The sequence below is a fragment of the Lipotes vexillifer genome, unplaced genomic scaffold (genome assembly GCF_000442215.2).
Source record: "Lipotes vexillifer unplaced genomic scaffold, Lipotes_vexillifer_v1.1 scaffold49, whole genome shotgun sequence".
NCBI classification, from domain to species: domain Eukaryota; kingdom Metazoa; phylum Chordata; class Mammalia; order Artiodactyla; family Lipotidae; genus Lipotes; species Lipotes vexillifer.
This window is the reverse complement of record NW_006790551.1, coordinates 4152911-4156964: the sequence shown is the minus strand read 5'-3', so window position 1 is coordinate 4156964 and position 4054 is coordinate 4152911. Positions and strand designations below refer to the sequence as shown.

The 4054-nt window shown below is 39.1% G+C and overlaps 1 pseudogene; it reads right to left on the bottom strand.

Annotated features, from left to right (window-relative positions):
* Window positions 1–201: 201 nt before the first annotated feature.
* Window positions 202–4054, bottom strand: part of LOC103073703 (40S ribosomal protein S24 pseudogene) — a 117300-nt pseudogene continuing 113447 nt past the window's right edge.

Here is a 4054-nt window from a genome sequence, read left to right as displayed (position 1 = left end):
TTAGTCCTAGTGGAGTTGGGGCTTTGAGATCAAGGAACTACCTAGGAGAAGAATGTCTTCCACTCCGAAGATCAAAGATAGAACCTCACCGTCTTAGTTTATTAACTCTCTCATGATAAATCTGCACAATCACCAAAGATACAGTCACTGCCGAGTCTTTATTCCTTCTGCTGCCCAACCTCCAGCTCACTGCTAGACACTTCACTTCTTTTTGCCAGCACCAGCATTGTCCTTCGCAGTCCCCCTGACTTTCTTCATTCTGTTCTTGTATTCCTTTCGCTGTTTTCTTGAGGTACTTTTCTTCTCTTACAGGCCATGTCTTGCAAGCCTGTGTCTGGGCTCATCCTGCTTCACATAATCCAAGGAATCGTAAATCATGCCAAAGCCAGTTGTCTTGCCACCACCAAAATGGGTTCTGGATCCAAACACAAAGATGACATCTGCTGTGGTCTTGTACATTTTGGCTAGTTTTGCCCGAATTTCTGTCTTAGGTGCTGTCTTAGGTACTGTTGCCTTCCCAGGATGAAGGACATCGATGATCATTTGTTTCTGCTGAAGTATTTGGTTGGTCATGAACTTCCTGGAACTTCATGAACTTCCAGATAGTTACCGTGTTGTTCATGATGGCAGTTCATTGTCAAGCAGCCAGGAAGGAAAAGAGGACTATTTTCCACCGGCCAATCATATCAATGCTCATGGAAGGAGCTCAGGAGGCCACAGCTGGAAAGTGAATTGTCCAAATAAGCTTGGCCCTCTTAACAATTTTCTCCTTGAGAATGAGTTTTATTATAAATATTCCATAGAGGGCTTCCTTGGTGGCGCAGTGGTTGAGAGTCCGCCTGCCGATGCAGGGGACACGGGTTCGTGCCCCGGTCCGGGAGGATCCCACTTGCCGCGGAGCGGCTGGGCCCGTGAGCCGTGGCCGCTGAGCCTGCGCGTCCGGAGCCTGTGCTCCGTGACGGGAGAGGCCACAACAGTGGGAGGCCTGCGTAGCGCAAAAAAAAAATAAAATAAAATAAATAAATATTCCATAGAAACTCTTCTCCCCTACTGCATCATCTTGTAGATTATGTTGCCTATTGTTTCACTTTCTTTCTCCATTCTTATTTTCTCCCTTCTCTCTTGAACTTGATGCTTCATATGCATACTTGCTAGGCCCAGTCTCACACAGGACTTGGACTTTGGCTATCCGCTGTACCATACTGACCAGCCCCACTCATTACTATATCTAATCCTGGCCCCAGGAACACAAGTTTCAGATGGGTGCCTCTTCCCCCATGCTCATCCCAGAAGGAACATCAGATATATTTCAGATCTCATCCATCAGAGCCGGTAGGTTGTGTAGGCTGTGGAATTAATGTGGAAAAGAGGCTCAGGATATCAGCTGAGAGAAAGTGCTTGATGTCACACCAAAGGCTGCTAGGCCAGGCCTAAGACCATTGTCTTACTTTTCTGTACGGATGACTCTACTTCTTTTCTGCCATGCCAGAGGGAGAAGGTATACTTTATAAAAATTAGAAGCCGTAGAATTGAGAGTCCTAGCCACAGGGTTGCCAGATAAATATAGATAACCAGTAAAATTTGAATTTTGGGTAATCAACAAATAATTTTTTAGTATAAGTATGTCGTATGCAATAATGGGGCTATACTTAGAGTAAAAAAACATCTAAGTGTTTACCTGCAATTCAAATTAAACTGGGTATCTTGTATTTTTATTTACTGCATCTGGCACCCTAAGTCTTGGGGAAAAGCTACTGGATTGGATGAACTCAATAGTGTGAACATTTGAGAGACATTTTTTAGATTAGAGAGATTATGTGTTGTTCAAAACATGGAAGAGTTTCAGTTTGGCTGGAGCTCAGTTTGAGCTGGAGGAAGCATAGTTATAAAACATGTCGTGATGAGAAGGGGCAAAATTCTATTGCAATTCCATCCATACTAAAGATTTAAATGCTGTAATTACTCAAAAATTTACATTGATAAGTGACAGATTAAGAGTTAAAGGGAAGCAAGCAGTATTCAAGAATGAATAGAAATGACTGAATAAGGATTGATCACTTATCAATAGAGTCCTTGTTGCTTAAGTGTGATTTAAGATTATGGATCCATGTGTGTTTAAACTGAAATGGTCCAGTTGCTATAAGAACATTATGATACCTTTATTATGTCACTTTTCAGGACTTTGTTTAGAATGTGACTACATTATTTTTAATTATGGTGGTCAGGAATACCAAGATAACTTCTTACATTTGGTTAATGCAGTACTCAGAAAACTCAAAATTATAATTTGGGGCAGCTAAATAAATGTGTAATATGGTGAAAGATGTCATAAACATAAATGGGTATTATTGAAGTACCTCTGAGATATTATTATCTGAAATTTTAAAAAGCTAGGTAAGAGAAACATAGATTTCATAGAAAGTTTCTAAACACTCTATTTCACTCTAGAACTGCCCTGGCATCTGTTCTACTTCTTGCCAGCTGCCCCCTGAGGCCTGTGCCTGTCTCAGAGCACGTTTTCATCAAGGCTTGCATAAGGCTAGTTGTGTTCCAAGAGTTTTTCAAATTTGGTAAAAGTGAACCATTTGTAGAGGCGAAATTCTTTGGTTCCACATTAAAGTATATTATTTTAATGAAAATGTTTCTTAAACATACTCAGATGTGAACTGATATATTAAAAACAGCACACAAGTTAAACTTATAAATAAACTTTTAAAATAATATTTTTAAAATTAGCGGCATTAATTTAATGTAGTAGATTATATTGATTTGATGACACTGCTATATCTCTGCTTGAAAGATAATGTGGTGAAGACGCTGAGACATGAGTCCTTAAAATTGGATGTTACTCTACTCTGGGAAGTATACTAACTCATTTTCTCATCCAGTTTTCTCTTTTCAAATCACCTCAAAATTTCTGTTTGTTTAGGGCATTGTAATTGCATTTATACTTCACCTGGCACAAATCGAACATTATGTATTATGTCCAGTTCTGCTTTTTTTTAGGTCCTCCTCTTAGTAGCCCACAATTAAAGCAGTACTCTTTGGTAGCAACATGAAAACAAACTGAACATCAAAATCACATGAGTAACACCTAGCATAAGGTGGTCATACAAACAATCCACTATATTCACATGCAAACATTTAATATATATTCATTAAAATAAAGACTATATAGATATGTTTAGCAAAGGTGTTGCAATTAAAAAATTACTCAGTTAGCTCAAAGATAATTAAAATCATTCAATTCCTTAAATAGTCTCTCAGTTAAATGCATAAACTGAGAGCAATCTTTACGTACAACACAGATGAAAATGTCACCTGTATTTTTGCATCTTTGGGGCTCCTACAGTAGATGGCAGTTGCTCCCTGAAACACTCCATTTTCCACTCTTGATTCCAAACCCTCAGAAACTTGCCTGAGCATTCAGCCCACCTGATTTTTCTGTCTTCATGTCCAAGCTCATTATGATGTAGATTAACTTCATTTCTTGTTTTATGTTGCCTTTTCAGGGCTTCACTCATTACCAAGATCCTGTACTTAAAGAACTGTTCAAGTGCTAAAGAAGGGAAGTCAGAGGGGCAAAAGAGGAAATATTCAGGTATTAGTACTTTTTACTTCTGTTGAACACATCTCTTGAGTTTTAAACCTACATCTCTATTTGGCCAGGTATTCAAACTCATTGTATCCAGTGAACTCATCATATACGCATAGATCTGTGCAGATTCTAAATTCCTTGAGAGTCTCAAACAAGATAGGTGAGAGGTAGCCCCAACTTGAGCTGTGTCTCTTGATCTCAAATTGTCTGCACTCTGCTCCTATTCCTGGCCCCAATCTCATTTCTGCCTCCAAGAAAGAGTTGGGGTTCACCGGACTGATGGAAAAAAAACAAGGGCTGTTGAAGTTGGACTTTCAACAGACCAAAATTAATAAGAGCAGAAGAATGAAAAGCTGATAGGAAGTGAAGATAATAATAGTTTATTTGTGTACCATGAAATGGTTGTATTTTCCCAAGTCTCTGCTTTTAACAGTATTCCATCCATCTCATGGTCCA